Genomic DNA, 22,528 nt, shown 5'->3' on the forward strand with positions numbered 1-22,528 from the left:
TCCCCTACATTGCAATGTGGATTTTCAACAACTGGACCACCAGGGAAGCCATGGGTATAGTATTAACTGCTTTATTATTAAATTCATTGACTTAATTCTCATGACAGCTCTCTGAGGTAGGCATTATGACCTCTATTTTACAGATTAGGAAACTGGGTCTCAGAGAGCTGAATTAACTTATCCAGTGTAAAATAAACAGTGGCTTGTATAACTTCAAAACACGTGTTCTTAATCAGATAAATAGGGTTGTTGTTGTTCAGTCACTAAGTTGTGTCCAACTCTTTGTGACCCCATGCACTGCAGCACACCAAGCTTCCCTGTCCTTCACTATCTCCCGGAGTCTGCTCAAACTCATGTCCATAGAGTCAGTGATGCCATCCAACCGTCTCATTCTCTGTCGTCCCCTTCTTCTCTTCCTCTCTCCTCCTGGAGGAGGGAATGGCAAACCACTTCAGTATTCTTGCCTTAAGAACCCCATGAACAGTAGAAAGAGGCAAAATAGAGTTGGCTTCATCACAATATGATAACTCAAGATGTACTCTGTCCGTAGCTCAATGCTTGGCACATAGGAGGTGCTCAATATATATGAGCTATGATTATTACACCTTGAACTCACAGCAAAGAGCCTCTGCACCAGTCCCCATTCAAAAACAAACTCCTTACACCCTGCTAGGGTACACGGTCTTGCCCATAGTGGCCACAGTGGTCCGCATATCCTGGACAAGGTCCCGCTTCACCAAGTGATCTTAATAACCCATCCCAATGTGTCCTCTTGAGAGTTCCATCCAGCATGTGGCAATGTGCTGGACTCATTTTCATTCTGCTTGGGTGCTACCGTTGAGCTCTGGAGGCTCTTGATCTGTTCACATGGATTACCCACGGCCATATACAGATGCGGGGCTATTCAGAATAGTGATTGAATTTGAGGCACCAGTTGCCTTCCAATGATCTGTTGCAGAGGAAATTAAATACTCTTTTCTTTTACACCTCTATAAGGCTTGGTTAATTCCTATTTACAGATGGAACTTTACAGTTAGCATATTTTATAGAGCACTTACCCTATTGATAATAACAGAAACACCTTACAATTGTGTCAGCTTGACTGTTATAAAACACTTTCATATGCATCTCATTTGATTCCGTGGCACTTCATCTATGCCTTATGAGACGAATTGCTTTCTACCTTGTATTATAGCTGCCTATATACATGAGTCAGGATGGTCTGGTGGAAGAATCCCAGTTCCACCATGTACTAGATGTGTGGCTTGAATACATTTATGATCTTCCCTGAGCTTCTGTTATACTCATTTATAAAATGGGCTTTATCATGCTCATCTTATAGGGCTATTGTGCGGAATGAGATCACATGAAAAGTGCAGGACAAATAATAAGAACTCAACTAATATTTTCTCAAAAATATTGTTAGTTTGCATGCTGATACCTAGCAAAATCTGTGACTATTCTTTACATCTGCAACAGGCCTGGCACTGTGTCTTCTATCTTTTACAAAGAAGCTCAATATGTATTTCTTGAATGGGCAAGCCTGGGGATAGTCAGGAAACTTACTGTTATCCTAGCAGGTGGAGGTTAAGTGGCCTGCCCAGGACTCACATGACTGATAACTGATAGAACTGGAATTTGAATTCTGGTCATCTTCTGCCTAGTCCAATCCCGTGGTCTTTTGGGTTGGTTTGAAAGAAAGATGTACTGGAAATAAAATCTCTTGTAGAAGCGAAACTACAGAGAGCCTAGGCTGGATTTCTCCCCAGGATTCAGATCTCTTTGGACATGCTGTAAAGAGCCTCCATCCCATGCCTCCATGGGTTACCAAGGAGACTTCTGAGAGTCATGTTCACATGCTAGGTACAATAATAGTGACTTAGTTGTTAGAGGGCTTGGGAAAATCTGAGTATAATCTATTGCCTGCCACTCAGATTTACCCATTGATCTAGTTCCCTACGGATTTGTTTCTAAATAGACACAGAGGGTTAAGGGATTGTGAAAATGAAAACAAGATTGTTGTTATTTAGTTGCTAAGTGGTGTCTGACTCTTTTGTGACCCCATGGACTGTAGCTTGCCAGGTTCCTCTGTACATGGAATTTCCCAGGAAAGAATATTGGAGTGGGTTGCCATTTCCTTATCCAGGGGAATCTTCCCAATCCAAGGATCAAACCTCTGTCTCCTGCATTGCAGGTGGATTCTTTACCGCTGAGCCATCTGGGAAGCCCCTAAAGAAGATAAAAGCAGGAAAAAATAGAGCAGTTTCTCTAAAGAACTCTGTGGGACATTGGAAGGGAAATAAGGCAGCACAGCTTTTATGGTGACCTGCTTGAGCATTGGCTCAGAACATAGCCAACTCTGGCACATGGGGTTTCCAGGGAACAGAACTCAGCTGTGGCACTTAAAGGGTTGTGGTACATCAGTGACACCAGGGGCAGCACAGAGGGCCGTTTTAAGAGTAGTGCAGGGTAGGGACTTCCCTGGTGGTCCAGTGGTTAAGACTCTGTGCTTCTAATACAGGGGGCCCGGGTTCAATACCTGGTCAGGGAACTACTAATAAAATTTCACATGCGATGTAGTGCAGCAAAAAAAAAAAGAGTAGTGCAAGGTGGCATCAGTGGCTTAATGTAGCTCTGGAGGCTTTGGGAACAGGGGTAAGTGGGATCCTTGGTACAAGCATTAATGCCCTTATCATTCATGGTGAGCACTGCTAGCAGTGATGAGGTGCCTGGAATGTGTCTTCTGTAGGTGGTGAAGGTCTAAGAAGTCCATAAGGCTGAGAAGGCTTCCTTATGAATAGACCTGAGACAACCACTGAGAAATAGTGGCAGTACCATAACAATGGGTTTGTGTGAAAGTCAGAGAAATGTTGTTTATGACAATTGTTTTTTGTTTTTTTTTACCTGTAGCTTGATATGATTTGGGGAATTTCAGATTAGCAATCCGACACCAAAAGTCAGATTAGTAACAGTTTACCCTGTAATCTGGAGCCCTTGCTACTTCTGTTCCCCTGTGTAAGGTGCTAATTGTCAAAGGTAGAATCCTCCCTCCTCCTGCTCCCATGCCCCAAAAGCTCATTACTCCATGCCATCAAGCAGAATTCCTGGGAGCACAGACATTTGAAAGAGAGGTTACTAAAACGTGACTCTACATCTCCATTTGGCTATTTGGATGAAGGTGGTAAGCACTCTGGAGCTTCTAGGTGAGGGGCTGGGGGAGGCAGGGGCAGTGAGGGGGAAGCCGCCCATAATTACCAGTGTACATGGAGATGGCAAACCACGTGTCCTGGCGTGGGTGGCATAGCTCTGCTTCCCTCTTCCAAAGTGCTGGCTGTGCAAAGGGCTGAGATGGTGGCATCATGCCTTTGCTGTCAGTGACACAAGTTGTATCTGGTACTCTAAAGTAAAACAAGCTTCTTTCTTTCCCTCAAGATCATCTGCCTGTCTTGTCCTTCAAGGGTAACCAAAGATGTGGTAAAGGCGTTAGGTACATGTCAAGAATGACACCACCACCAGCAACAAGAGTAAATGCTTATATATGTTCTACAGTACACATGCACACATGCACACACACACACACACACACACACACACTTTTTCCCCCCATTGGTCCATCTACTTTCTCACAATGGCTTAACAATTGGGTGAGAGAGTTATCTTCCTGACCAAACTAGCTTTTCCCAAAATGTAGTTCTAAGACCAGTTGTGCCAGGCAAATTTAGTAGGTGGTAGACAAAAAAGCGGAGAAGGCAATGGCACCCCACTCCAGTACTCTTGCCTGGAAACTCCCATGGACAGAGGAGCCTGGTGGGCTGCAGTCCATGGGGTCGCTAAGAGTTGGACACGACTGAACGAATTCACTTTCACTTTTCACTTTCATGCATTGGAGCAGGAAATGGCAACCCACTCCAGTGTTCTTGCCTGGAGAATCCCAGGGTTGGGGGAGCCTGGTGGGCTGCCATCTAAGGGGTCGCACAGAGTCGGACATGACTGAAGTGACTTAGCAGCAGCAGCAGACAAAATGGGTTTCCTGATCAAGTAAGTTTGGGAAACATTGCATTATACAATGGATTTGACAATACAGTTGGGTTATACAGTTACTCTATTGTAGGACTTCTTGGGGGGCTAATGTGTGTAGAGACGAGGAGGGGAAAATAAAAGTGAAATAGGAGGAATTTCCCAAAGAGAGGCAGCAAGCATGGTGTCACGCATGGGCGGCTCTGACAGCAGACTTTCTGGGTTTAGAACCCAGCTAGTATCTGTCACTTGCTACTTAGGGGACCTTGGAAAAGTTTATTTCACTAAAGTTATGACAAACCTTGACAGCATATTAAAAAACAGAGACATTACTTTGTCAACAAAGGTCCGTCTAGTCAAGGCTATGGTTTTTCAGTGGTGATGTATGGATATGAGAGTTGGACTGTGAAGAAAGCTGATCGCCGAAGAAGTGATGCTTTTGAACTGTGGTGCTGGAGAAGACTCTTGAGAGTCCCTTGGACTGCAAGGAGATCCAACCAGTCCATTCTAAAGGAGATCGATCCTGGGTGTTCATTGGAAGGACTGATGCTCAAGCTGAAACTCCAATACTTTAGCTACCTCATGCGACGAGTTGACTCATTGGAAAAGACTCTGATGCTGGGAAAGGTTGGGGGCGGGAGGAGAAGGGGACGACAGAGAATGAGATGGCTGGATGGCATCACCGACTCTGTGGACATGAGTTTGAGTGAACTCAGGGAGTTGGTGATGGACAGGGAGGCCTGGCGTGCTGTGATTCATGGGGTCGCTGAGAGTCGGACATGACTGAGCGACTGAACTGAACTGATACAAAAAACCCTTAGAATAGTGCTTATTGTATTAGTGTTAGTTGTTACTATTGTTGTTACTATTGTTATTTAGAGGTTAGACAACCAAGTTGGGATAGGATCCATAGAATGGGAAAGGAGCATTGATATAGCAAGCTGTATCACTGCCTTTTAATTTGCCATTTAAAAGGGATATTAATGGTAGGATTTTACACCTTTGTTTTCTAGAGATGGAGCTGCTTTGGGGCAGAGAGATCTGAACCCTGAGGGTTGACCTCCTCCCCTTTGTCTGGTTGACTATTCTCTCTTCTTCCAGTCTCATCCCCACCACAGGTTTCACTTCCTAGAAAAGTGGTAACAGTGCAAGTTTGGCTGCAGGCCTCAAAGGCAAACGCTCCACACCTCTTTGGGAATCTCATGGAATATCTTTATTCCAGACAACATTTATGAAGTGCTCACTGGTGTTCAAACCTTCATGGTTTGATCTCTGTTTCTTAGAGTTCCAACTAATGATCCTGTTTAAAAACAGAAGTTTCTGTTTAAAATTCTGAAGACTTTGGTAAGTTGCTTATAGAGGAAAGAAATGTATACATTTCTAATCCATTCACCCTACCCTCAAGGGTGCCTCGCTTGTCCCGAGGTTCCCAATATACCTCTAGTTCAGATGATAATTAGGAAGCTTGCTAGCATCATCAGAATGCAGCTGCCTGGGGGAAAGTGCCTAAATCTGGCCATAATGTAACCAACTCTCAAGCTCTTTGGGTGACAGTCCAGGGTGTTTGTAAACACCAGCCCCTGCACTTCGTTGTGGTGGCTGATAATGGTAGGCTGGAGGGGAAGGTTAATAATGCCCAGTGGGTCCATTAGCTTTAGCCAAGTCTTTCTGGGTGGACTAAAATGCAGTGCGGCTATCATCCACAGTGGCTTTCCTCTCTGCTCATTAATGTCAGGGCTTTAATGGTGCAGAGCAAAAGGAAGGGTGTGTATGTTTGTGTGTCCCCATTTGCCTTTTCCCTCATCAGCTGAGCGTAATTTCTTTCTTTCTACAAAGGAAATGATGGCTTAATGATGAGTCCTGGCCTAGAAATTGGGAAACTTTGATTCTAGAACTAGCATCCCCTCTGACTTGCTCTATTATCTTGGGTGTATTAGATTTTCTGGGCCTTTGTGTCCTTTTCTGCGAAATCAGATGATCCTGACTCCCTCATCTCAGAGTTGTTGAATAGCTAACAAGATAAGATAACTGGTAATGCCTTGGAAACTGATTAGTGCTTTATGGATATGAGAGAGAATTATGATACCCAGCAAATTCAGATTAGAGATCCTGTGCTTTTTTCACACACTTGCCAAGTCTTATTTAATGAAAATGACAACACATAACTATTTTGAACTAAAAATATAAATTGAATAACTATCTTTTACAAAACAATAATTAAATTATAATTTGATATTTTCCAAAAAGAAAAAGAAGACGCATCTTTCACAATAAAAAGCATAGAGGAGATTTACCTACTTGGTGTTTCCAATGGATCATTTTCTGGAAAAAAAAATTCAGAATTGACCACTAGATGTCAGTGTTGGACAAGCACAGAGATATTGGCAGCGCCTCCCGCATTAGCGTCTGGCTCCATTTCAGCTATCAAGTTTCTCTGCAAAGGAGAGGGAGTTTGTGTAACTGAAGCAAAGATTTTGCTTTCTCACTTCTCGTCCCGTCTTGCGGAAAACAGCCTGATGCTCTGGGTAAGTCGCCCGTTATCTGTTATCTTCACTTTCAGTGATTCCCTTTATAGATCTGCAGTCTGCTGAGAAGTTTAAAACACAAAATTAAACATGTGCTTAGCTCCCCGAAGGCCACATACTTGTTTTTCTTCACAAAGGTTTGCTTTTCTTTTTCCAGATCAGCATTCCTGGCCTACCTTTGTGTGAAATTAATCAAATCTAACAAGGAAATAGTGCTCTTGGGGACCCAGGTTCCAAAAGCCCTTGAATGAGGGTCTTTATTTATTTTTTGCTACAGTGATACTTGCTCTGATTTCAGATCATTTTCTAAAAATGGCAGCTACTTGGTGTGTCATTTTTAAAAGAAAACGTGGTCACATTATAGCTGTGCTAAACTGCCTCTTTCAGTCCTCTTTCATTTTACACTTTTACTGGAAGGCTTGAAAAGAGGCAATGTAATTAGGTTCCAGTTGTCTCTGTTGAGCTCAGAGATGCTCACCTTTCCTTGGGGGAAGATGAATTCCTGTTATGTTGGTTTCTTATCACATCCTGGATTATGGAGGAAATCTGTGGTGAAATCAGACTAAAGCTAGTGATAAAATCAACTCAGCTCTTTGAAAAGGCCACCTGCTCTGAGGTTTTGGAATTCAGATTTTCGGGGCTACCCCTCTTGAACAATTTTCAAGGGTAGAGTTTAGTTTGTTGTGCCACTCTTGCCCTTTATAGAAGGCCAGCTCAGACACATTTAGAAAACGTTTTGTGGAGTAATTTGGAATTGCCACATCCCTTCACTGGTTTACCTTGATCCCTTTTGCCCTCCAGTTGGCCAACAGGAAGAAATGGTTTAGTGACACAAAGTCAAACGTGGCTTTTGTGTGTGGCCACACTTCCTGGAGACCAGTGGAGGAGGCTGGATGTGACAGCGCCTCGTGGTGTGGAACAGTGCCCTGCTGCAGCACCCTGCGTGGCTGCTGGCCAGGAGCTGGCCGTGTCCTGGGGAATGAGTCATCAGGCACAAGCGGCTTGCTCTTAGAGGCAGGCCCCACATTGGTTTCAAGGTCCTTTTGGATCTGCTGCCTGTCAGCTTCCACTTCACTGCATCTCAGCCTCCCTGGGTCTCCTCAGCGGTGTTCAGAATCTTGGAGGAAGAAAAGCCCCCTCACCCTCTGCCCTATTCTATCACTTTGCCACTTCCCAACTCATGCCTGAGATCTTGCCCCTCCCCAGCTTCTGAAGGATCTTTGCCCAAACACATCCGCTTCCGGTCTGGCACCTTCAACCTTGTCCTCTCCCTGCTGCTTCCCCGATGCCTTCCTGCCAATGAGGGAGCTGAGAGCAATAGTTCTGGGGTCAGACATAGCTCAGCTACTCACTACTTGTCTGACACAAGGGCAGTTCCTTTATTTCTCTGAGCTTCGGTTTCTTAATAACAGAACTTACCTTGCTGTGTTTTGTGAGGATTAAATGAAGTAAAGTCTGTAAGGAAAGCAGCTAGCACTTTGTTGGAGTTAGGGGAACCATAGCTGCTGCTGTTCATTTTGTTGTTTCTGACTATTCTCCTAACTGTCTGCCTGCTCTCCATTCTCTCTTCGCCCTTCAGCTGCTCAGTATGTCTAATGACTGGGTTATCCTTACTTTTGCTCTTTTACATCTACTCACTGTCCATTGCTTCTTGTTTTGGCAAGTATATTTTATATTCCTATGCTTTTCCTTGTTCTTGGTTTCTGGCTTGTAGTATCCTGTCCATATTTTCTAGATGCAAAGGTCATTTCCACTCACTCTAAAGAAAAGAATTAAATTAAAAAATTCTCTTTTCTTTCCAGAATTATCTATATTCTAGGGTCTTTAGTTTTTCCTATTTGCTCAATTATTATCCCTTCTGTGCTTATTGAAATTTTATGTTTTTTTCTAGGCCCCGCTGAAATGCCACATCCTCCAGAATGCCATACTTAATCTCCAAATTTGAAGTGAGTTTGCCTTCCCTCCTCCACCTTTATAACCCTTGGCTTGAACTTTTTTATTACATATCACTGTATATTATATACCTAAGTGCTTGTTTTTGTGGCTCAATTTGACTTTCTTCTTGGAGTATAAGTTCCTGGAGGTCAAGGACTCTGCTATACACACTAACCTCTCTGCCTTTATGGGGACAGAGGTTACCACCACAGGATGAGAATCATGTAAGACTTAAGTAAGAGTGTCCTGGTAGATCAAGAATTGCACTGGTTGATAGAGGAGGCAATAGACCTTTCCCAGAAGTCTTTACAAATGGCTGTGTCCTCTTGGATTGAGATGAGTGGAAGCTTGCTGCAAAATGAACTGTTGTGATTCTCTAAGCATAGTGGCTGTGGACGCCATGAGTCTGCATTGCAGGAACACCCTGTCCCCCTGTAGCAAATGGCCAGTAACTTCAAAGTACATGTATGTCAGCAGGGACCCGGCTGAGTAAGGTCTCAGCAGTGGGTTTGGACCATATCAGGGTTTCTTCAGAGGGGACTGACATGTATTTGAATGTTTTCACTCAAACTATCCAGCAGGGAAATCTTTCCCCACAAACATCATAGTATAAATAAGAAGCTTGCCTTTTTTTTCCTATCTGAGGTCTGTCAATCTCACACATACAATACAAGGCAAGGCCAAGGCCACAACCTGACTGATTTGACTGGTAAGGATACAGTGAGGCACTTTTAGATTTAGAAATTTGAGTACTTACGTAGACAGTAAAAACATGAAGAAGCTGAAAGAGCCACCTTTTTGTAGTTGTTGTCCCCCACACTAAAAGGAATGACATGGGCCAGATGACCGCAACACAAGTGGTGGGGCACTTCATTGCTGAGAAGCCCTATATAGGCTGCCACAAAGTAGTTCTATATTCTGCATAATAAATATTTATATAAATTTATATTAGAAATTGTATTTTATATTTTTATAACATTTATATTTTATAAATTTGTGTTTACATATTATATATTAAAGCAGTTAGATATTCTGAGAAGACTAGGCAGAAAACCACATACCTCATTAGGACTTGAGAAGCAAAGAGAAACTGTCTCATGAGAACCTCCAGGGCAGGAGGGGTGGGGGTGGGGGTTGGAGGGTGAGGGGGAAGGTAGATCACTGGGAGATGGACTCGTAGCAACTCCTTACATGACCTCCTCCCAATGCTTTATGTACCAGGAGGATCACAAAGCATCGGACAGGACTCAGGCTGCACTTCCACACTTTGCCTGCATGACCTGTGTGGGTGGATATATATGCAAGGCCACCAGGGGGCTGTGGCAGAGCTACACCCCAGCATGGCTCAGGGGTGCCTCCTCTGGAGCCCAGTCACATGTTTGTTGATAGTAGCTTTGTTTTCTGCATATAGAAAATTTCTGAAGTTCCATCCCCACCACATCTAAGACAAACACACACACACACACACACACACACACACACACACATCTCTTTCTCTCAATTCAGAGTTTAGGTAATTGCAAACAAAACTATCTGTACAATTTGCTCTTGTTCTTGTTTTTTATCCTGATCATTATGCTCCCTACTCAAGTTAGGCTGATTCACTTCCTTGCTTCCTCAGCCAAGGTTTTTTCATCATAGAAAACATCTAAGAAACTTTCTAAACAGGACAGGAATTGACCTCTGAATCCAGGTCTCCTCAAGCCTGGCCCCTTTAGTTTGCTCTCTTGCTTGCTTTGTCCTGAACAGTTGCTTTCTGTAGGTCTTCAGGATTCTGAGCATATATATGGCTTTTAAAAATTTTATTTATTAATTTAGTTCGTTGTTTTTGACTGTGCTGGACCTTTGTTGCTGCGCACAGGCTTTCTCTAGTTGCAGCAAGTGGGGACTACTCTCTGTTGTGGTGCGGGGGCTTCTCCTTGCAGTGGTTTCTCTTATTGTGGAGCAGTAGTTGCAATTCCCAAGCTCTGGAGCACAGACTCAGTAGTTGTGGCCCAGGGGCTTACTTGTTCCGCAGCATGTGGATCGTCTCAAACCAGGGATTGAACTGGTGTCCCCTGCATTGCCAGGTGGACTTTTAACCACTAGACCACCAGGGAAGCCCCATATATGGCTTTGGACTAGAGGCCTTTCCCTACCCTTTGTCAACCATGTTCTTGTGGTTCCAGACTGTTTTGCCCAGCCTTGGAGCCCCAGCTTTGCAACGCCATGAACTGTAGCTCAACAGGCTCCTCTGTCCACGAAATTCTCCAGTCAAGAATACTGGAGTGGGTAGCCATTCCCTTCCCCAGGGGATCTTCCCAACCCAGGGATCAAACCCAGGTCTCCCGCATTGCAGGTGGATTCTTTACTAGCTGAGCACTGCCCTCCCTAAAACTCCTCTGTTTTCTACCTATGCATCCCTCCCTCCTTGTCTCCCCCTCACCCCTGGAAGCCACTGATCATTTTACTGTCTCCATAGTTTTGTCTTTTCCAGAATGTCACGTAGTTGGAGTCATATAGTATGCAGTCTTTTCAGACTGGCTTCTTTCACTTAGTAATATGCATTTAAGTTTCCTCCATGTCTTTTTGTGGCTTGGTAGCTCATTTATTTTTCGCCCTGAATAGCGTTCCTTTTGTATGGATGTATCACAGTTTATTTATCCATTCACCTCCTGAAGGACTTAAAGTTTAGGCTATTAAGAATAAAGCTACTATAAACAGTGTTTTAGATTTAGGTCATTCTAATAGGTGTGGAGTGGTATCTTGTTATTTTCATTTGCATCTCTGCAATGACATATGATTTGGAACATCTTTTCATACACTGAGAAAAGTATTTTAAATCAATCTTGGGGATATCCATTTATGGTGGGGATTGAGAGTAGTGACTCATTATTCATCTATCCATCAATTTATCTATTCAACAAATATTTACTGAATGTTTTCTATGGACCAGGTACTGTTCTAGGCCCATATGTGAATGAAACAGATGCTATTGGAAATTTTCAAGAAATTCTAATTGGTGGTATGGAGGGAAGAAAGCATTAAACAAGTAAACAAAAATAAATCAGATGAAATCTGGTACTGAGAAGTGTTACAAAGAAAATAAATTGGCAATGTGCTAGAGTAGGCACATGTTAGATAGAAAAGGCCTGTCTGAGAAAGGGATATAGGATTTATGTAAATTTCAGGAAGAATAGCATTTTAGGCAGAGGGAAGAGCTAGTATTGAGACAATGAGCTAGGACTCAGTGTTCTAGGAAGAAGATAAATAAAGCCATAGTGTCTCAGTCTTCACAAAGGGCTGTGGTGGTGGGAGGGGAGGAGGTAACACTGTGAAGATGTCTCAAATGAACTTCCTTTCATCAACATCCCTCCAAACAAATAAAGACTCACATAACTGGCAGGCCCCTTGCCCAGACACAGAGGAAACTGAAATGAGGCTCTCCGTCTCTGACATCCATTCTGATGTTCAGCAATTGGCAGTGATGATTGTGAATACACTTTTAGGAGACAAGAAAGGATGACTTTGATTTTCCTTCCCTCCATCTCTCTCTCTTTCTTAACCCTCCCTTCCCTATTCCCTCTTCTCTATATATACATCTAGTGAAAGAATTTGACAGATTAATTCATACTACAGTGTTAATGGTTGTATATGATCCCTCCTGTGGATATTTACCTTTTTAAAGATGACTCCTCCTGGGGAAAAGGCAACAAATACAGGAATGAATGAATGAACCAACTGAGCTTCTGATGTTGGAATTTCAAACCCTGGTCTGGCTAGGTAAAGGAGAAGTCCCCTATAGATCTGTTAACATCTCTCATGTGCATTTTCCAGATTGATGATGTCCACATCTCTACATCCATCTAGACTCCTTGCTAACATGCTGTCCCTGTCCCAGATCAGGAGGTGGTTCCAGATATGTCCATAGCAGCCTTGGGGGTCACCCACATTTTCTGTCTTCTGCTGGAGCCCCTTTTCTTGAACTTTCATTTCCTGCCTGAAAGTGAAAGTCACTCAGTCATGTCTGACTCTTTGTGACCCCATGGACTATACAGTCCATGGAATTCTCCAGGCCAGAATACTGGAGTGGGTAGCTGTTCCTTTTTCAAGGGGATCTTCCCAACCCAGGGATCAAACCCAGGTCTCCCGCATTGCTGGCAGATTCTTTACCAGCTGAGCCACCTGGGAAGCCCTTCCTGCCTGAGGACAGGAGCAATTTTTACCCTTTTCTCACCATCATGAGCTTGGAAAGCTGACAGAGAAAATTAAGATCACTGCCATCAAGTTTTTATCTGCTATAAGCAAAAACAGGAAACCAAGAAATAGAGGCACGGCTCAGCAATAGCTCCTGAGTGGGTAACATGGGAGAAGTTTTTCTTAAATCCTTTTCTCATGTACCTTCCCACCCACATGTTCTTAGTCAGATTTATTTTTTGTATTTCAGTTTCTGAGGATGACAAGAAACCTGCCCTTTTCTTAATTATGGTTTTCAGAAGCAGATTATCCTGCGCTTAGTGGAGACCTCTGATGGAACCCTTGGAATAAATAATACCTTCAGCTCTTGGAGTGGGTGTTGAATAGAGATTTTATGACTCATGATGGAGTGTCAAAATAGCCACTGCTGATGTATGGGTCCTTTGTCAATTTTGGAAATGGCACTGGGTGGAACCACACTCTCCTCTGGTATTGAAATGCTGTGATGGAGGCAAGTTCTAAGAATACTGTTCAGTGTTTTTTGGTATTTCCAAGTCCCACGTGGAATGGTGACCTTTTTCAAAGGTGACTTGGGTTTAGCCAGGAAAGGCCACTGTCCCTTGGGGAAGGGAGTAGAGCATTTCTCTGGTGTGGGGGGTGGGGAAACTCGAGGATGAAAGGAGGAAAAGATTGGCATTTCCCTGGTCTGTGTTTTGAGGTGCTTATTCCGAAAGGAACATAGGGTTAGGATTTTATGCTTTCCCTAGAATAGATGCAGAGATCTCATGACATCAAGCTGTTAGTTGACACTTCCAGGGCTCAGGCCTTTGCTGTTCTCTCTCTCTTCTTGGAGGAAATGAAAAGTGTGGTCCTCTCACTAGGCCCATTGGTCTGAGGGCAGCCTCACCTTGAGCTGAGCCCCTGTCTTTGGATGTTATGTCAATGGCCACACTCTCAGCACAGGGCCCTTAGTGTAGTAATGAGGTTCTGCGATGTGCCTCTTGAGATATTACTGCTCTGTGTTGATGCCTTTCCAACAAGAGATACTTGTGAATATCTGCCATGTCCGTGATCCAGTGGGCCACTTCAAAGCAATACAAAATCTCTTCTTCCTCCTTATGAGTTTATGAACATGTTGGGGAGATTAAAAAACATGAAATAGGGACTTCCCTGGTGGTCCAGAGGTTAAGACTCTAGGCTTCTACTGCAGGGCGTGGGTTGATCCCTGATCAGGGAATGAAGATCGTGTATGCCACACAGAGCCAACTGAAAACAAAACAAAACAAAAAAACCTGTAGGGAATATATAGAGAAAAATACCGGTCAGTGTGCAATGGGGGCCTAGATTGCATGAAACCGACTATAGGGCTTAGTACGGAAGAGGAACGAGAAGTAATGTGGGCTGAAGGGGCTAGGAAGTTCTTCCCAGAGGATGTGAGCCTTAAAGCAGGAATAGAAACTGGTCAGGTGAAGAGAAGTGAGTGCATGTGAGGCAGAAGGGCCAATAAAGGCACAGGGGCCAGCAGACTTGATATTTCTGAAGTGGAGGGTCCTGCTTGAGGAGCTGTGGGACTGGATGGCTGGATATGCATGTGTGGGGCCAGATAATGAGCTTCTCAGAAGCCAGACAGGATTTCATTTGAACTCTGCTCATTAACTTCTTTTGTTTGCAAGGGATAGAGGCTCTTTCAAATGACCTGAATTAAGAGGTGGGGACATTGTTAAAGAATTACAAAGGAGAGAGAGACTTTTAGGGGACTAAAAGATCAGGAAGCAGAGTGCAGTGGGACCTCGTGGGAACTGTACTTGGATCCACTGCAGCTTCAGTGATCTCAGTAGCAGGATCTGGGACTTTTCACTCGAGTGTTGTGCTAGGAACATCATTCAGCCCTAATCCCCCCTCATTCCCGACTGCCTTCTTTCCCCCATCTGCTCAGTTCATCCTTTCTAAAGTTCCCAATTCTATCATACTCCTCACCTCGCTTTCTTACAGTTTTCATTTGTGTAGCTAGCCCACCAAGGTTCCAGTTTTCTACTTCTCCCCTTAAAGTTCTGACTTGTCATGCCTTCTTCCTTTCTTTCTTTATTTTAATTGGAGAATAATTAATTTACAATATTGTGATGGTTTTTGCCATACATCAACATGGATTGGCCATAGGTATACATGTCCCCCCATCCTGAATGCACTCTCCCACCTCCCCCCGACCACGTCCTTCTAGGTTGTCACAGAGCACTGGCTTTGGGTGCCCTGCTTCTTGCATCGAACTCATACTGGTCATCTATTTGCATATGGTAATATATATGTTTCAATGCTATTCTCTCAAATCATCCCACCCTCTCCTTTTCCCACTGAGTCCAAAAGTCTGTTCTCATGCCTTTATACATATCCTTTCAGCCTCAGCTTCTGTTTCTCTCCCCTCTCCTTCCCCCTTTTCTCTTCTCCTTCCCTGCCCCCTCCCTCCTTTTTCTCTCTCTGTTTTCTTTCTCTTCCCCACCCCTCCCTCTCTCCTTCTCCCTCTAGTATTTTTAGGCCAAATAATTTTTATTTTTAAAAAAATATCCAAAGATTTTATTCTAATAAAATTGCATAATCCTTTGAAAAGGAATGTGGAGAAAAGTTGGGTCTTCCCAGGTGGCAGTAGTGGTAAACAACCCACCTGCCAATGCAGGAGACCTAAAAGATGCAGGTTTGATCCCTGGGCTGGGAAGATATCCTGGAGGAGGGTATGGCAACCCACTCCAGTATTCTTGCCTGGAGAATCCCATGGACTGAGGACCCTACAGTTCATAGGGTCGCAAAGAGTCTGACACGACTGAAGAGACTGAAGAGACAGCATGGCCCATGGAGAAAAGTTAGAGGTCAACATTGTTAAGATCATATGCTACTGCAAAAATTCTTCTTAGGCCAAATTTCTTAGAGAATCTGATCAGTCTAGTTCATATGTTTGTACCAGGCTCTGTCTCAGGTCACTGGTCAGAGTATGGATTGGCAACCCTTGGACCAGGGACCTGTCCTTGGTCCTTTCAGTTCAGGCTTGGGGAAAGGAGGTGATATCAGAGAAACCATATAAGAGATTGGTTGAGCAAGAGGACATGGCAACCCACTCCAGTATTCTTGCCTGGAAAATTCCATGGACAGAGGAGCTTGATGGGCTACAGTCCATGGGGTCACAAAGAGTCAGACATGACCAAGCACGTGGCACAAGCAGGAGGTGATGGATCCTGGTTCAGGCAGTGAGAATGGTGAGGAAAGAATGACTATAAACGATATTTCAAAGAAAAAAATGGTAGGAATCAGTATCTCACTGACTACAGGGTAGGTAGAGAGACAGAAATTAGTGATCAGATCAGGGTGACTGGGAGAATGATAAGGCAAGGAATAAGGGAGCTGTGTCAAGGAGTTAGTTTAGGGGAGGACAGAGAATTCTATTTTTGCCGTGTTGAGTATGAGTCAACGGTGGACTCTGTTGGCCAACTCTGTTGTGTCCTGTGCTCGGTGGCCTCCTTTCCTCCATAACTTGGATACCCAGTTATGGCAGAGTTCTGAGTGACTCAGATGACTTAAGCCAGGGGCTAGAGAGTGTGTGGAGAGCTTCTCTGAAAAGGGCTACTTGACTCATTTTCTCCTTCACCCTTAAGTAACTAATTGGCCCCATGGAGCAATGGTCTTTCCCAGGAGGGCAGACGTGAGAAACCTAATTCTCTTTTGGTTGCTGGTTTCTAAGCCTTCCGAAGAGAGAAAGTGAGTAAAGATGTGAAAAAATGAGGTGAAGAAATGGAGAAAGCCTTGAGCAAGTTGGAAATCATCTACATATTCATGGCTGTTCATACCCACTTTGAGAAAAGCAGTTCAGAGGAACATGGCAAGTAGAGTGCATACAAGCATGTGATGAAGACCCAGGTGGAACGGGCTGAAGTTAGTTACGAGGAGTACCTGGTGGCTCAGAAGTTGAGAGAAAATGCTGAATAGTCAGATCTTGGGAAGGACAGGAACTAGGGCAGCCTTGGTGTTGGCCTTTAGGGAAGGAAACTAGAAGCTGAAAAGCTGTCACGATTCTTGTGCCTTCTTATCTCTCCTCTCTCTCTGTGTTAGCTCCATTCTTAAGTTGTCTCCATCCTAAAAGCAGGATTCCCTCTGTGGCAGAGGACATGGCAGTGTTAGCTCTCAGCTCACATGCTCACAGCTCATGGACCAGAGAGGAAAAGATGCTGCCTTGCTAGCTCCAGTCCAGCAAGACTTGGGGAGGAGCTCTGATGGATTTGTCTTGAGTTCGTGCCTAATCCCAGACTAATCCCCATGGCCAGGAGTATGCGACCTATCCATGGCCAGTTTTGGAGCGAGCCAAGTTTAGTTCTCAGCCAGTTACTATGGCCGAGGATACTGAACCATGTGAAAAGAATGGCAGCTACAATTTGGGTCACATGCCTAGAGCTAGATGGAAGGAGGAGTGGTTCACCAAAGGAAGGGAGGAGAGAGGCAGCACAGACAGGGCCCCCAGGGCATCTTTGTGAACCCAGGTGTCACCCCAAATTGTGTTTTTCTATTTCGGTTTATGTTTTTCCATTTACTAAGCTGATGATGATGGAACAAAGCAATGTAAGATAGCTCACACAGAAGCAAAAGGTATTAAGGAAGTACTGTCTATCTTTTTAGTATTGTCCTTTGCCTTCTCTTCCCACTGGCAGTCCCACCCCACCAAGCCCATGCTATGCTCCAGGTATGCTGAAGTTATTTCAGTTCCTTAAAACCACTGTGTCCTTTCTGCCATTCTGTCAGCTTTATTTCATCTTTTGGGATTCATTTTGGGTGACATTTTCTTTGGGAAAGCTTGACTATCTATGCATGCATGCTAAATTGCTTCAGTTGGGTCGGACTCTTTGTGACCCTGTGGACTGTAGCCCGCTGGGCTTCTCTGTCCATGGGATTCTTCAGGCAAGAATACTGGAGTGGGTTATCATGGTCTACTTCAGGGGATCTTCCCAACCCAGGGACCGAACGTGTGTTTCCTATGTCTCCAGCATTGGCAGGCAGGTTCTTTACCACTAGTGCCACCTGACTGTCTATCCCCACCTTCAAGTCTGGGTTAGGTGCTCCTTGTATGTGACCCTGTTGCACCCTGCACTGCTTTCTATATTTTGTCACTGCTCTGTTACTTTTCTGTCTCTCCCACTAGAATGGAAACTCCACGTGGGTAAGGCGTCATCTTCCTCAATCACTACCTCTACTGCCTAGAGATGCATCAGATGTGCTGCTGATGCTCATGAACATTTACTGAATAAAATAAGGAATGAATGACTCCAGTTTTCAGGCTCAAGTGGCAGGGCTGAGTACCCTGAAAAGATTCCAGAACAGTCCAGAAGCAACTAAGAAAGAGAATGGCCTTTCTGAAGATGTCTCTTCTAAAATAAAGAAGAGAAAAGAAGGAAAAACGAAAGCCTTTAGGTAAATAAAGTTTATTACAGCATTTCAATAAAGGCAAAGGCACTTGCTTGGTGGGCTTCTCTGGTGGCTCAGTGGTAAAAAATCTGCCTGCAATGTAGGAGATGGAGGTTCAACCCCTGGGTCAGGAAGATACTCTGGAGAAGGGCATGGCAACCCACTCCATATCCTTGCCTGGAGAATTCCATGAACAGAGGAGCCTGGTAGGCTACATATAGTCCATGGAGTCGCAGAGTCTGACATGACTTAGCAGCTGAACAGTACTGTGTCCGACTCTTTGCAACCCACTGCACTGTTGCCCACCTCTGTCCATGGAATTCTCCAGGCAAGAATACTGGAGTAGGTAGCCATTCTCTCCTCCAGGGGAGCTTTACGACCCATGCAGGTCTCCTGCATTGCAGGCAGATTGTTTACTGTCTGAGCCACCAGGGAAGCCCTTCTAATTATTTTAGTTTTTGCTTTTGCTAAGTAATGATTTGCTTATAATTAAAAGTAAGGTTTAAACTAAATATTTTTATTTTCTTGCTAAATTAATGAGTTAATAATACATTTTCCCAATAGAACAATTGTATCTCTATTAGAAAGTGAACCTGTGGGTGATTTGTGTTACAAACCTTCTTTTAGCTTTCCACACCTGAAGAAGACTTACGTGTTGGGTCTAAGTTGGATCAACACCAGTTTTTATTTGATGGTGGTTGACTGAGGTGTCCAAGATGGCAATATCTTGAGGTGGGGGCCACAGACCATCTACATCGGGGTGGGGAGAAGCCAATTGCCATGCTGATATGAATGCCATGGGGACACTGACTCTGAGACTTTGGAGATGGGGCCCAGAGATTTGCATGCATCAAGTCCTTCAAAGGAGTCTGAGGCAGGCTCAAATTTGAGCCACTGGACTAGAAGGAGTGAGGGCAACCATTATGTCCTTTGACCAAATGAAGAGCAGAATGATCAGATAAGAGAACTCTGATTGTTGTAGTTTCCGTGGATCTGTTGGGATGATCAGAGCCTGCTACGGATGTTGGTGGACTGACAAATGTTTGCTTGCAGGGTGCTGCCACTGCCACTGTGCCTGCAGGCTTGGCTGTCTCATTGGTCTTGGTCACCCCATCATGGGGTTTGCTCAGGTCTACTGGGTTGGCCAAAAAGTACATTCAGGCTTTTCTGTAAGATGTTCTAGAAAAACCTGAATGAACTTTTTGGCCAACCCAATACATGAGAAAGATATGGCACTAGAGTGCTGGGTAGAAGTGAGATTACCTATTCAAGTGTGCTTAGTCTCTCAGTCGTGTCTGACTCTTTGCGACCCCATGGACTGTAGGCCACCAGGCTCCTCTCTCCAAGCAGATTCTCCAGGCAAGAATACAGGAGTGAGTTGCCATGCCTTCCTCCAGGGTATCTTCCCAACCCAGGAATCAAGGGTAGTGTGTAAATGTGCAAAATAATTTGAAAAGAAAAGGTTATTCTGGATCTCCTCTAAATGGCCAGGGGAACACCCTCCTCCTCTGATTATTTGGCTTCCATTAAGCAGAAATGTAGAAAGTTACACAACGTGTGTAGATTCAGGGCTTGTTTCCAGCAAAGCTCCATGACTCGGCCCATTCCACGCTGAGGGGAAACATCAGGTCATTCATTCTAGAACATGCCTTTTGCCAAGAAGCCTTTTATTTCCTTCCTGATTCTTGAATTTCCATTTGTGTGTTGAATTTTTAACTGAAACATTTCAGCTTTAATGTCGAGTCTAGTACAGTTGTAGCTGGCATTTTAAATTAAGTTAGAGAAAGATCATGTAGCACTTTGTGAAGCTCTCTAATGAGGCATTCTGGGTATCTCCTACCATCTCTCAGGTTTAAGGACAAGCATTCGGTAGAAATGGTTGGACATTCTAATAAATAGAGATTTTAAAAATAGCCTGGTACTGTGGATCTCTGTGAAGCACAGTTTCTCAAATGATGATATGTAAGGCAGCGGTCCACACCCTTTTTGGCACCAGGGACCAGTTTCATAGAAGACAGCTTTTCTCCAGACTGGGATAGTGGTGGGGAGTGCATGGGATGGGATGTACATGGTTTGGGATGATTCATCTGCATTGCATTTATTGTGCACTTTATTTCTATTTTGTGGCAATCTCAGGATATTCTGCCTTGACTTTAGGGTTAGAGTTCTCACTCCTATGAGAATCTAATGCCTCCGCTGATCTGACAGGAAGTGGAGCTCAAGTGGTAATTAAGGTGATGGGGAGCGACTGTAAATACCCATGAAGCTTCTCTAACTTGCCTGATGCTCACCTCCTGCTGTGCGGCCTGGTTCCTAAGCTGGGGACCCCTGATTTAAGGTTGGGGACCCCTGATGTAAGGTGCTCAACAAAATGGAAACAGAGGTCCTGCTACCAAGAAGTGTTGGAGAAGTTCCTGATGCTGCATACTAGAAAGCCCTTTTAGAGATTCAGGATTCATGTTAAAACTCTGATTAAGTCTTGCCATAAAGTCATCTGTTTAACTTTGTGTTGTCTTTTTCCTGAAATTTATTCAGTTTGCTTCAGTTGACCAGCTTCTTCAAATGGAAACAAAATGTGTCAGAGGATCAACCAACCCAGACAAGTTTATTGAGCTCAATGTTTCATACCAGCCATACTGATCAGGAGGCGGTGGCTGACCTGGGCAGCTCCCCCTTGTACAAGGTTTATGAGCCCAGACACTATAACTATAGAATCTTCCTTAGCCACTGGGACCAGCTTGAATAATATCACATTACACTGAGCTACAGCCTTGATTGTGAAAGCAACCATGTACTAAATAATACTTAACTTTGGTAGAACCTAAAAAAAATAGTTATTACATATTATCCTATTATGTAATAATGGGACTTCCCTGGTGGTCCACTGGCTAAGACTCTGTGCTCTCGGACTAGGGGGCCTAAGTTCGATCCCTGGTTGGGGAACTAGATCCTGCATGCCACAACTGGGAGTTCACATGCCACAACTAAAGATCCTGCATGCTGCAACTAAGACCCGGTGTAGTCAAATAAATAAATATTTTAAAAATCCTATCAACATTTATTTGAGGAAGATATTATTATTCCATTTTAAAGCCCTAAAGAGCTTAAGTATCTGCGCAAAGATGATAGATATAAGGGATGGGATTTCCCTCGATAACATGGGTGAGCCTCAAACAACCAGTTGAAAGCTTTAAGCAAAAACTGAGGTTTCCTAGACAGGAGGAAATTCTGTCTTGATACTATAAGATAGAAATTCTGCCTGAGGTTTTTCACCCTATCAATTTTGGACTTTCCAGCCTTCACACATGAGCCAATTCCTTAAAATAAATCTTTTAATATACATGTATACATATATGTGTATATAAATATATATTGCCTGTCGGTTCCGTTTCTTTGGAGAACCCTTACTGATACAGTATCTAAATTCGAGCTGCTGTCATGAAGTCAGTTTGTATCAGCATCTTTATGTCTGAGGCCTATAGGCTTTCACTACTCTAAGGAAAAGTCTGGTGATGAAAGTTTCCTTATGACATGAGTTTTGTTTGGAAAGGCCTACATTCCCTTTAAACGGGATTTTCCCAGGGACCCATACCAAAGAACACTTCACTTACAAAGAACACTTCACTTACCCAAACATTCTTATTTGGGAAAGAAAAAACAATGGTTTATCAGATAGAGTTTTCCTACCCCTAATTAGGAGACAATGTCCCAGAATTCCCAGAGGGTTATCTAATATTTCTGTGGAGACTGATAAGGCAACTTGCTTTAACTGCAATATATGTACACTGCTTTTTACTGTATTTCAAACTGCTTTCACAGACATTATCTTGAATCTTTGACATAGGTGTGGCAGAGGCTGCTATTTGTGTTCATATACAACTTTCCCCTTTCTTCCCTAATAAAACTCCTCAATATTTTGTTGAGTCAGTTGCTACCCTGTTCAGTTCAGTTCAAGCGCTCAGTCATGTCTGACTTTTAGTGACCCCGTGGACTGCAGCACGCCAGGCTTCCCTGTCCATCACCAACTCCTGGAGCTTACTCAAACTCATGTCCATAGAGTCGGTGATGCCATCCAACCATCTCATCCTCTGTCGTCCCCTTTTCCTCCTGCCTTCAATCTTTCCTGGTATCTAGGTCTTTTCAATGAGTCAGTTCTTTGCATAAGGTGGCCAAAGTATTGGAGTTTCAGCTTCAGCATCAGTCCTTCCAATATTCAGGACTAATTTCTTTTAGGATGGACTTGTTGGATCTCCTTGCAGTCCAAGGGACTCTCAAGAGTCTGTCGCCTATCGATTCAATACCACAGTTCAAAAGCATCAATTCTTCGGTGCTCAGCTTTCTTTATAGTCCATCTATTACATACATACATGACTACTAGAAAAACCATAGCTTTGACTAAATGAACCTTTGTCGTCAGAATAATGTCTCTGCTTTTTAAA

General features: G+C 43.8%; 1 long non-coding RNA gene and 1 other non-coding gene across 8 annotated transcripts in view; both read left to right on the forward strand.

The window, feature by feature from the left end:
- Positions 1-2,478: 2,478 nt before the first annotated feature.
- TRNAR-UCU (transfer RNA arginine (anticodon UCU)) lies at positions 2,479-2,551 on the forward strand. The gene has a single exon. It is a non-coding gene; the product is annotated as a tRNA-Arg (tRNA).
- Positions 2,552-6,462: 3,911 nt separating this feature from the next.
- Positions 6,463-22,528, forward strand: part of LOC129563799 (uncharacterized) — a 519,846-nt gene continuing 503,780 nt past the window's right edge. For 3 of the 7 annotated variants that reach the window (XR_016036931.1, XR_016036933.1, XR_016036935.1), the window contains exons 1-2: positions 6,464-6,542; positions 8,434-8,488. This is a non-coding gene — a long non-coding RNA (uncharacterized LOC129563799). Of the gene's footprint in view, positions 6,543-8,433; positions 8,489-17,826; positions 18,096-22,528 lie in introns of all 7 variants that reach the window. The other 4 variants (XR_016036932.1, XR_008687426.2, XR_016036934.1 and 1 more) reach the window with 2 other exon arrangements.

Source organism: Moschus berezovskii, chromosome X (genome assembly GCF_049115385.1).
Source record: "Moschus berezovskii isolate FMDL1 chromosome X, NW_MosBer_1.0, whole genome shotgun sequence".
NCBI lineage: Eukaryota > Metazoa > Chordata > Mammalia > Artiodactyla > Moschidae > Moschus > Moschus berezovskii.